Raw genomic sequence first — 12,706 nt, forward strand, 5'->3', positions numbered from 1 at the left:
GTGCCAAGAATTGTGCCTACTCAGAGCAGAGTTCCAGTAAATTTCAATTTGGTATATTTCTGTCCTCTTAGAGCAACAGAACAGGTTTTAAGATCCTATATCCATAGAAGTCTTGGAGGTCATCCTCATGTTCCGAGGTACTCAGAACTCAACGCCTGCATTTTGAGGGGACACAATTTAGCCCCTAACAAATGTCATAATTGGAGTATGGTGTTGCCCCTGGCATGCTGAGAGCATTCAGGCAACTGTGACTCCTCTACACAGACAGGACTCATGCCCCAGAGCTGGGGTGCAGAGGGCACGCCCTCATACTCAGAGAACTGACCACAGAACTAGGCCAGGATGGAGGAGATGTGTTGTTGCCCCTGTTGCTTGAAGCCTGGGCCACTGGGATGACATTGCATTCATGGCTCGCAGGACAGTGGGGGTGCTGGGTGCTCCATGCTGCCCTCCTTTTCTTGGGGGCTGGAGCATGGCTCCTTGTTGGCTTATCCCTAGCAGCTCTGTTCTCTGTCTCTGTTGGTTCATCTCTGAACAACAGTGAGCCATTGGGTCACACTGTAAAATGCACCATTGGAATGACGGGATCTTCACTTGCCTGTGCATCTAGGACAGGATATGGACATATCCGGCAGAAAGGGCAGAAATCCACCACGGATGCTGATGCAAGAGCTAGCTGCCTTCTTAAGTCAGTCCTTCTGCAGCTCTGCCCTTACCTGGGCTTCACAGGTGTTTCTGCAGAGAATGGCACACCATGTTGTGCTAGAATGGCCTCCCACATCTGGCATGACCCTCCTGCACCTGTTCTTCGGTGTGCCTGGCTCAGTCCTGGGGGGCGAGCTTGAGAAGTCAACAGGCCACCTTTAGATGCAGGGACCTATGCTTCATGCTTTTTATTGTCTTCTTTCTTTTTTTAAAATTTTAATTTATTTTTTGAATTTCTTTCCAGTGTTCCATAATTCATTGTTTATGCACCACACCCAGTGCTCCATGCAATCTGTGCCCTCCTTAATACCCACCATCAGGCTCACCCAGTCTCCCACACTGCTCTCCTACAAAACCCTCAGTTTGTTTCTCAGTCTTATCTTCTTTCTGAATTCTTCAGGGACTAAAATCATACAGACGAATGCAATTTCTAGAGAGATGGAAAGAAAGTAGGAAAATACAAAATGCTCATGATTCCTCATACTTTGTGTCCTAAAAAAATAGGCTGAATACAAGATGGTATATTGGAGTCTTGCTGTTCCAGTAACAGACTCTATGATTTGGGGTTCTGTTGAGAAGCAAGTTTTAATTATGGATCCCCTGGTGCTTCCAGGAATCTGCCTCTAAACTGGGCTTAGAGACGGAGGCTGCTTGAACCCAGCCCTGTTCTCCTGAGGACATGTCTGAGCTCTGAAGAGCGTTAACAAATGCGTCCATTTTCGGAGTATTTAACACCTTATCCATGTGTTTGTGTGATGAACATTCTCAATGCATAATCATTTGCAGTTCACCGTAAAATGTATTGTCAAAATGACATGCTATTCACTCAGCTGTGTATTAAGGATTTGATACCAAATGTCTTAGTGTAATTTTAAGGAATCTCAGGAAAAGGCATTTATGGCAGGGGATAGTACATCGCCGTAGAAACTGGGACTTAAGAGTGAAATAATGAAGATTGCTTTATTCTAGAATCCTGAAAATGCAGTATTCTTAAGGAATGTCTATATTTGTCTGTATCTACCCCCTACCCCCGCCCATCTACCTCGCTATTGTCTTTCATCTGTGTAGGAATGTTGTCAATTGTATGAGACTAAGGCCTAGAGATTCTCAGGCAGGGAGCTGTCCTCATTTAAGAAAATACTGTGATAAGCTGCTTGATGAAAACCTAAAACCCTGAGGGTGTTGCAGGATAGGGTACAAGAAACAAAAATCTAGCAGCAAATCTGCTTCCTGTTGAAATATACAAGAGAGTGGGTAAGAGCCGTAGGAGGGATGGGGGCTCAGAGCGGTGTTGCTGGAGGCTGTGAGCGTTGGAAGCAGATGAACGACTTCTAAGAATTGGAGTGGTGGTCATTAGAGTTTTAAAAAACTGCCTAAAATTGGGTCCCTGTGTGGCTCAGTGGGTTAAGCATCTGCCTTCAGCTCAGGTCATGATTCTAGGGTCCTGGGATGGAGTCCTTTGTCGGGCTCCCCGCTCAGTGGAGAGTCTGCTTCTTCCTCTGCCTCTCCCCCAACTCATGCTCAAGCTTTCTCTCTCACAAAAATAAATAAATAAAATGTAAAAAAAAAAATGTCTAAAATTATGAAATCTAACATACATATAGAAAAGAGCGTAAAATGTGAATACATGACTTAACAAATGATTATGAAACCAAAAATCCTGTCCAAGGTGGGGAATGAAGGACTCCCAGAGCCCCAGATGTGTCTCTTGCCCGGCACAGCTCCCTACCTCCCCTCTACCACACAGGCTACCCTCATTCTGTAATGAACTCTTTTCTTTGTTTTGACTTTCACATCCCTAAAAATATACCTTAGTACCACCTGGAAAAATTTACGTGCAATGTAGTGCTCAGATCCTAAGTGTTGGGTTTGATGAGTTTGAAAGTTGCAAAACCAGCATTCTAGTCAAAATATACAACATTTCAATCACTTTGGAAGCTTCCCTCTTGTCATCTATTGCTCAATGCTCCACCCAATCCAAGGACCTCAGCTGATTCCTAGATATGGTGGATTATTCCCCAGTTCTCCAGCTTTATGCAAAACAAACCATACAATACGTGCTTGTGAGGTTGGTGCACGTTTCGTGAGTCAGTAGTGAATCAGGACTTTATCTCCAAGTAGGAGTCAGTGTATGAATACACCACAGTGTTCTCTTTTTCGGTTCTCCTGTTAATGGATACTTGAGCTCTGTAGTTCAGTTTTGGCAACTGAAAAAAGGGGCTATGAACATTCTTGCACACATCTTGTGAAAGGATGCTTTCATTGATCTTGGATGGATCCCAGGCATGGAATTGCAGGGCACAGTGGGGTCTATGGTTCACTTCATAAGAAATGGCTGGCTGGTTTTCCAAAGGTGCACAGCGGACCGTATGCCAGCGCCCCACCGTCTCTCTAGCACATGCCATTGTTGGTCTTTTTAATTTTAGGTATTTCGGTGAGTGTGAGTGGTACCTCATGATGGTTTTAATTTTCATTATCCCACAGAATAATGAAGGATAATGGACCAAGTTTCACAATTATTTTATTTTGTTCATGTACATACCTTCCTTTGTGAAGAGCCTATTCAATTACTTTGCCCATTAAAAAACAAACAAACCAAAAAAAAAATGGTATGATTTTAACCCTTCTGTATTTATTAAGACTTGCTTTATGGGTAACACACGGTTGATCTCCATGAACGGTTGGTAGGCATTTGTGAAGGATGCAAGCTCGGCCGTTGGAGGCGTCAACTGTGTCAATTACATTATGTTGCCTCATGCTGTTCTTTGTGTCTTCTCTGTGTTTGCTTTCTGCCTATTTGTTCTTTTGGTATTACTTTCTAAATTGCTGGCATTGTCATAGTACAGTGATCTCCATCTTCCTTGACACAAAGGACTTTTCTGAATGTTTCGTAAATTAAACCAGTTGAAAAGACTGCGTCTCCATGCGATTGGAAGAGAGACAGCCCAACTTGCATGGAAGCAAGCTACTCAGACTGAATGATGTTAGTGATCTCAGGCTCTAGGAACCAGAGGTATCCATGAAATATCTGGAACTCCCTAGAGAACGTGGAGAAGGCTTGCAGGGGAAGTCATTGGACCGTTACATAATACATGGCAGTGATGTACTAAACCTTATCTGAAACCCAAGAAACCAAGTGACACTCACTTATTTACCTTAAAATGGCATTTTTAACCTGAGAATCTGTTGTATTGGGCGCACTGTTCTAGGCACTGGGGCACAATAGTGACGAACGTTTTTAGTTCCTTTCTTAATAAAGATTATACTTTAGTGGAGAAGACAGATGATAGGGAAATACAGATACAAAGGACAGATAATATGAAAGCTGTGAAGAGGGTATGAGTGGGGAGATGTGGTTTCAGATATGTTGATTATGGAAGATCTCTCTAAGGAGGGGACATTGTGCAGAGATCTGAATGAAGTACAGAAGTGAACTCTGCAAAGGTTTGAAGGGGAAGCATTTATTTCAAACAGAAAGAAGAACTAGTGCAAAGAGCCTGAGGTAGAAACACACTTGGCGAAGTGGAGGAATCAGGAGATACATCTGGCACTTACAGTGTCTTATGATGCTTGGTCAGGAATCTTTCTTTCCCACTGACCTTTATTTTGGAATGAGCATGGGAAGAATAAATCATTTGGGCCATACCCTATGTGACTTCAGACCAAGAGGAGTTCTAGTATCACAGTGGCTTGCAACACCTCCAGGACAGGGAAATTTCTGTGTCTTCTTAGAAGTTGCAGGAGGGGTTAAGGGTGGGATTCTCATGGTGTTAGGGACGTGCATATTTATTGTGGTTGAGGGATGAGGTTGGTCCTGGAAAGAGATAACTTTTCCTTGGAATATTCTAATGCTTTGGGGGCAAATAGGTTGGAAAGGTATCCTCCACTCTCACCAGCCTGTGGTCGCTAAAGCAGGGAAGAAGAACACATAAAATACAGGTAGGATGACCAATTGTCTCATGTTCCTGGGACTAAGTCAATTCTCTGGACATGTCCCTGGCAAATCAAGACAAATTGATCAATCTAGGTGCAGACCCAAGCTATGGGCTGAAACTTCTTGTTCTCTGAAAACTCAGTCCTCCCCCAGGGATCCTCAGGCCTGTTGGCCACCCAGCTATATAACTCAGGACACTCCAGGCTTGAGGTTCTTTATGGCTGGGTGAGATTGAGCTCTGGGATAAGGAAACCAAATTTCTGAACGGGCCATGGTTCCAGCAAGGGGATGTAAGGGGCTTCCATGACGTCTCTTGATAGAATCACCTGTTTAGCCAAAACTTGTTCAAGAGTTAGGGAACCCAAGAGAGCCAATGCCAGGAGAGCTGCTGAGAAGCCATTGCAAAGGTTGCTCATCTTTCCACATCTCCTTGCAGAAAAGAATCCTTGAGCAAGAAAAGACAAACTCGCAGAGATTGTGAAGTTTCAAAGGGGAGAGGGAAACATGCATCAGAGCTTAGTTCACCCATAACGCCGGATACTCAGCTGCAGGTCAGCAGAGAAATGAGATTCTGCATGTGGTCGACGTGAGTCTCACCTGGTAGATACCAAGCCACGACTGGGGTAAGGTGAGTGGAAGGAAAGGCTGGGAGCTTACATAGCAGATGGTGGCCAAAACAAACAAACAAAAATCACTGGCAATGATTTATTGTGACTGAATTTACCTCCAGGGTGGTGTTACCTGGGCCACTGACCTTGTGTAGCTCTTTAAAATTGACCAGGTAGGGGCGCCTGGGTGGCTCAGTGCGTTGAGCCTCTGCCTTTGGCTCAGGTTATGATCTCGGGGTCCTGGGATTGAGCCCTGCATCGGACTCTCTGCTCAGCGGGGAGCCTGCTTCCCCCTGTCTTTCTCTGCCTGCCTCTCTGCCTACTTGTGATCGCTTTCTGTCAAATAAATAAATAAAATCTTAAAAAAAAAATTGACCAAGTACTTCTCATTTGCCATGCTGAGTCACTTGCCATGCTACAACGAACACGTGGCAGGAAGCTCATGTTGGCTTCTGGACACATTTTTGCATCAATGAGGAGTACTGTGAGCATGACACCTAACATTACAGGCCACCGACAACATCCAAAGAAGGAGAGAAATGTTGCCGAAGGAGTAAGTCGGAAATCAGGCCAAGCCTCTGTTGCACACAGCTGTAGACTTGTGTCAAATGGGACCTGGGAGGGGTGAGTGAGAGCCACCGCCATGCGTCCAAGTAGAAGCGTGCACTGTGCCAGACGCCGGAGAATGAGGCCCATCTGCTGGTTAGCATTCCTCTGTTTTAATGACTCCTTTACGGAAGATTTAGGGCCCCAGTAACAGGAAGTGAGTCATAAAATATATACAGGTTCTAGGAACAGGATCTGACTGGCTCTAGGGACAATTTAAACTTATGACAGTGAACTTTCCTGTATAAGAGGTGATTTTTTCCTAGGTTGTGAACGTGCTGAAAATGCAACGTTCCTTACAGAGTTGTTCTAAAATACATTTCATGTTGATTCATGAAGCCAAGTGAGAGGAATAAAAAACCAAGGCTTCTCCTCTGAGGCTTGAATATGGGAGCGATCAGATATTTTTCTCCTGGAAAAAGGAAGAGAGCGAATGATGCCAAATAGGATTATGCACACAGACCCTGGGAATGTTACCATGAGCTTGGACCGTGGCTGCACCTCCCCACGTCTGTGTGTGCCTCAGCTTCCGACCAGAGTGGCCTCGGCAGCGTCAAGGAGCAAGGCCACGGGCACCGTAGGGACCTGGCACGGTGGCTGCCCCATCCTTCTTGTGGCCCGAAGGTAGGACCAGACCCGCCTCACACTCACGTCATGTGACTCTTGTCTCTGCCCCATCCCCCCCACCCCTGCAGCCTGATTGTCACCACAGCCTGACCGTGTAGGACCCACCAGGTGCCTGCAGATCCAACCCACAAGTTCAGGGCCACATGCTCTGGTGAGTAGCTTTGACTAATAGGAGTGGATGCTGGGAGCTCCATCCCCCTCTCCTCCCCGCGGGTGGACACTTCGGATCTGTAGTCACTTTGAAAGCATCTCTAAAGCTCTCCTGTGAGACGTGCAGCCGGTCCCAAAGCAACAGCCAGCTGGTAAGACCTCTTTACACCCCACTCCCTTCCTTCCTGCCCAGTTAAATCTGGGCCTATAAATACTCAATGAAGATTTGTAAATGAATGACTTTTTAAAAATTTCATGGGTATTTGGAACATTTCACTGTTAGCAGTTCCAAATATTTACACACACACTCACACACACATACACACGAAGGTAGATATCTATCTATATCTTATATACTTATATGTAAGTATATAATATATATATATTCCAAGCTAATGGACTTCAGTTTGTCAACTCAGTCATACCCTCTCCTTTATCTCAAATTAAAATTAAAATTAAATTTTAATTAAAATTTAATTAAATTAATTTTAATTAAGGGAATTTAATTTTATTTATTATAAATTATTAATATATTATAAATTTATTATATTTATTTATCATTTAAATAATTTATTTATTATTTAAAATATATTTATATTTATTATAAATTTATAAAATTTTATTATAAATTATTAACTTTATTTCTATAAATTTAATTTTAATTTAGGTGCTGGGACACCTGGGTGGCTCAGTCGGTTAACCGTCCTACTCTTGATTTTGGCTCAGGTCATGATCTCAGGGTTGTGAGGTGGAGCCCCGTGTTGGGCTCTGTGCTGAAGATTTTCTCACTCGCCCTCCCCTCTCCCTCTGCCCCTCCCCCCATCCCCTGGCTCACGTGCCGAGAGCATGTGTGCATGCCTGCGTGTGTGCTCTCTCTCTCTGGGAAAAAAAAAAAAATTGCCAGGGCCGTCATGTCTGTTGATAACTTAATTGACTGATGATAATTTGTGGGTTGAATGTAGGATAATTGCGTTAAAACCACGCTTCTAGACATGGTAACCACCAGCCACTGAATCCTGGGGCTGTGACACTGCCTGCGTGGCCCCCCTTCCCACGGGCCCCTTTGAGTGACTGGAGTCCTTGGAGCATCTCTTGGCTGCTGAGGGGCTCATACTCAGGAGCCCGCACTGAGGAGCTGGGTGCTGGCAGCACTCCATACTCAGCACTCCCACTTGGTGACGGGAAACAGAGATTGTTGCTTTATATCTAGAAAACTGTATTTCAACTCAGTATTTGATGATTTAGATTCGTGCACTAGGATACGAAAGGATTTTACATAAGTGTTTGACTATGAGCCACATGTTCAAAAACAAATTGAATTTGAAGGCATGGGATCACAGAAATTGGAGCGAGTATAGTTCAACTACACTCCCAGTGGGGGAAACTGAGTCCCAGAGGAAGGCATGGACTTGCCTAGATTCTCACCATCAGTGCGAGCCCTGGAACGGAACCCAGGTCTCCCAGGGACTGGTTCACACACCTTCTGTCACAAATGCTTTATCTTTTGACTTTATTTATTTCTGTCCAGTACACATAAATGCAAGCCTACCTCCTTCCAATTGACTGAGTAGTCTCACCTGTTTTGTAGCATTTAAAGAGAATCTTTAAAAAAAAGCTTCATGATGACTTGCATACTGCTATAGAATGAATACATGCCCCAAATTTTATTCAACTCATTAGTGAATGGGGAAACCAGTAAGATGTTACAGACCACCACATAGATAAAGGTGGGCAAGATACAGAACTGATTTTACAAAGAGATGCAAACAGGTTGACAATCAATTGCATTTCATGAGACACAACTAATTTACATTTTTATGGGCAAAAATTATTTGAATTGGTGTTGATTTCTACAACTTACAGAGTTGTAAAATACCTCTAAGACAGTGAGCAGGGAACTTGGAGACGTGTGCTAGACAGGACACACAGGAATCTTCTTATTCGTCCACTTCAGTGTCTTCCAAGATTCTTCCTAACAGTGATAGGAAGTGATAGGTGTGATTGAAGAACTGAAAATCTATATAATATATTTTTAAACAAAAGTCTTGTAATTGTCTCCTCTTGGTGTATATATATGCACTACCCTGAGAAATTTTATTTTATTTATTTTTAAAGATTTTGTTTATTTATTTATTTGACACACAGAGAAAGAGAGAGAGAGAGAGAGAGAGAGAGAGAGATCACAAGTAGGCAGAGAGGCAGGCAGAGAGAGAGGGGGAAGCAGGCTCCCCACTGAGCAGAAAGCTCAATGCAGGGCTCGATGCGGGGTTCTATTCGGGGCTCAATCCCAGGACCCTGGGATCGTGACCTGAGCCGAAGGCAGAGGCTTAACCCACTGAGCCACCCAGGTGCCCCGAGAAGTTTTATTTTAAAAGCAATTATGTTTGGGACAAATCCTAATTATTGCTTCCTGCCCTTTCTCCCTGTTTTTATAATCACGTTGGGTCAAAGTAAATGATGTGATAGGCTTGGCGGAATGACTTCAGTGTAATGGTAAATTCCTGTGTCTGTTCTCACTTCTGCAGCCCAGTCTCAAAGATCCTCTTCTTCCTTTAACTGGTGTCCCAAGGACATTCCCCCCACCCCTGATGCCCCGCATTTTACTTCTTGGACAGATATTTAAAGGCCAGACCAAACCTGAGAGGCTTAGACGGGTTTTCCCTTTGCAAACAGTCTGACCGACTAGATGGGTTGTTACAACTGACCCCTCCTTTCTTTCTGAGTCCCCAGACTCTGTGCCCACTGCAGGTTCAAGTCATTCCACCTAAACCTTGGCTTTGGGCCTTATTGTCATTTCTGTACTGGGTCTAATGTCTGTCCCACTCCCATTTATAGCCCGGACCTCCTGGGGCTGGGCGTGTTCACCCCCGGGACCAAAACCTAACACATCCCTGTGCCCTGCTCCATCTACCCAGACCAATGTTACCTTCCTGTCCAATATCTGACCTTTTTCCTTCACACATCAACAAGCCTCCCTTTGTGGTCTTGCAGATTTCCTGAGCCATGTCTGGAGAGCTTTGCATCCCTTCAACATAGTGGTTCCCACTGGAGCGAGCATCTCTGCCATTTCCCGGGGCATCTGCCCCACCCCAGTGCAGAGTCTGGTGCCAAGGCTACAGGCTTCTCCCCTGTAGAACCAGCCCTAAGTCAGCGGGTCCAGATCTCACACATGTATCGTGCTGCCTCTCAGAAACAGTCAACCCAGCAGAGAGGTCTAGTGAACATATGTTTCATTAACAGACACTTCACAAGCACCTGCTAAGTGCCGCCACTCTGGAGCTTATTATCTTTAACCGTTAGGAAACAGAAGCGTTGGGTGTGGTGTGAATTTAGACCAATTGCTGAAGGGCAGTCATATACGAGCACCAACAGGGTGACCCAGGGTGAAACAGCATCTCAGGATTTTTTTTTGTTGTTGTAATTTCAGTGAAATATATGTATTTATTTATTTTAAATGGAAAACAAAACAACAAAACAGCTCATCGATTTCTACTATCCCCAGCTCCTGCCTCTTGCAACCATTACTCTCTGTATCTATGAAGTTGGGTCTTTTTCTTTTCTTTTCTTTCCATTACTTTTTTTGATTCCACATGTAAGAGAGATCACAAGGTATTTGTCTTTCATCCTGACCTGTTTCACGTAGCACAATGCTCTTTGGTTCGATCCGTGTTGTCTCAAATGAGAGGCTGTGTTTCTCATGTCTGAATAATATTCCATTGTATGTCTGTGTGTGTGTGTGTGTGTGTGTGTACACCACGATTTCTTTACCCATTGATCCATCAGTAGACACTCAGGTTGTGTCCATATCTTGGCTGTTGTAAATAATGCTGCAATAATCACCGGGATGCAGCTACTTTTTTAAGTTAGTGCTTTCATTTTCTCTGGTTAAATACCTAGACATGGAATTGCTGGATCCTATGGTATTTCTGTTTTTAATTCTTGAAGAAACCCCCCACTGTTCTGCACAATGGCTGCCCCACTTTGCATTCCTGCTAACAGTGCACGTGGGTTCCCTTTGCTCCACATCCTCACCAACACTTGCTATTTCTTATCTTTTTGATGCTAGCGATTCTAGCAGGTGGGAGGTGATATCTCATTGTGGTTTCTTTTTTTTTATTAATAATTATGGACATATGTATTAAAACTGCTGACTGTGGTTTGAAATTTTCTTTTCTTTCTTTCTTTCTTTCTTTCTTTCTTTCTTTCTTTCTTTCTTTCTTCCTTTTTTGATGTATTGTTCCATGATTCCATTGTTATTTATTATTTATTAATATTATTACTCCATTATTTGCATGTAACACCCAGGGCTCATTGTGGTTCAGTTATTGACCATCTGGATGTCTTCTTTGGAAAAATGTCTATTCAGGTCTTCTGGCCACTTTTTCAATTAAATTGTTTGGGGTTCTTTTTGCTATTGTGTTGAGATATATATCTAGATACATATATACAGATATACATATATACAGATCTAGATACATATATATATATCTAGAGATCTAGATCTAGATACAGATCTAGATATATATATATCGATATATATATATCAATATATATACAGTTCTAGATACATATCTATATAGATACAGATCTAGATATATATCTATAGATATATATATATCTATATATATACAGATCTAGATATATATCTAGAATTGTATCTATATCTATATCTAGATCTCTCTCTCTCTATATATCTAAATCTGTATCTATATCTAGATCTATATCTAGATATATATATCCAGTGAGACTGTGGCTTAGAAAAGTGTGTTATAATTTTATATATATATATATATATATATATAGATATATCTATATATCTACATATCCCTCTCTATATAGCTCTATATAGCTATATCTATATACATATCTATATATATATATCTCAGCCCCTTATCAGATATATGATTTGCAATTCTTTTCTCCCATTCAGCAGATTGCCTTCTTGTCTTGTTGACTCTTTCCTTTGTTGTGCAGAGGCTTTTTAGTTCAATGTAGTCCCATTTGTTTCTTCTTTAGTTGCTTTTGCTTTTCACGTCAGATTCAAAAGACCACCACCATGACCCATATCAAGGAGCTCATGTTTTCTTCCATGAGTTTGATGGTTTGGGGGCTTATGTTCAAGACTTTAATCCATCTTGAGTTAATTTTTGTATGTGATCTAAGATCATAGTCTAGTTTCATCCTTTTGCATGTGACTGTCCAACTTCCCCAAAATTACTTACTGAATAGACTGTCCTCTCCCAATTTTATATTCTTGGCTCCTTTACTGTAAATTAATTGATCATCTATGGGTGGGTTTATTTCTGGGTTCTCTATCCTGTGTCCATGGACCTATGTGTCTGTTTTTATGGCAATACTGTACTGTTCACTCCTTTTTTTTTTTTTTTAAACTGTATTTGCAATATAGTTTAAGATCAGGGAGTTTGATGGCTCCAGTTTTGGTCTTTTTCCTCAAGAATGCTTTGGCTACTGGGGGTCTTTTATGGTTCCATACAAATTTTATGTTTGTTCTATTTCTGTGAAAAATACCACTGGGATTTTGGTAGGGATTGCACTGAATCTGTATACTGTTTTGGGTAGTATGGACGTCTTAATAATACTAATTCTTTCAATCCATGAACATGGAATACTTTTCCATTTATTTGTCTTTTCCGATGGCTTTCACAGTGTCTTGTAGTATTTAATACATAGGTCTTTCACTTCTGAAAGTGGCAAATGATAAACACTTTTGTTTGCAATTAGTCTGTTATTTGCAAGATCAAATGTCATTTCCACAGAGAGTTTCTCTATGAGGTAGAGATGGTATTTTGTGGGTGGTAGGTCTGGGAGAAAAATATCAGAGTGCAATAATCTGCTGGATCAATGGAGAATAGTTTTTTTTTTTTTTTTTTTTTAAACTAAAATCTAGGGTTGTAATTATCATAGCTTAGTGAAATGTAGGATAAAATTAATGTCACTTCCTTTAGTACAATATTCCAGTGAGACTGTGGCTAGGCAAAGGATGACTTAGAGAAAAGTGTGTTATAATTTTATCTGGGCTGCTATTATTTAATATATAAATCTATGCTATAGTGAC

The sequence above is a fragment of the Mustela nivalis genome, assembly GCF_964662115.1.
Source record: "Mustela nivalis genome assembly, chromosome: 11".
In the NCBI taxonomy this organism is placed as follows: domain Eukaryota; kingdom Metazoa; phylum Chordata; class Mammalia; order Carnivora; family Mustelidae; genus Mustela; species Mustela nivalis.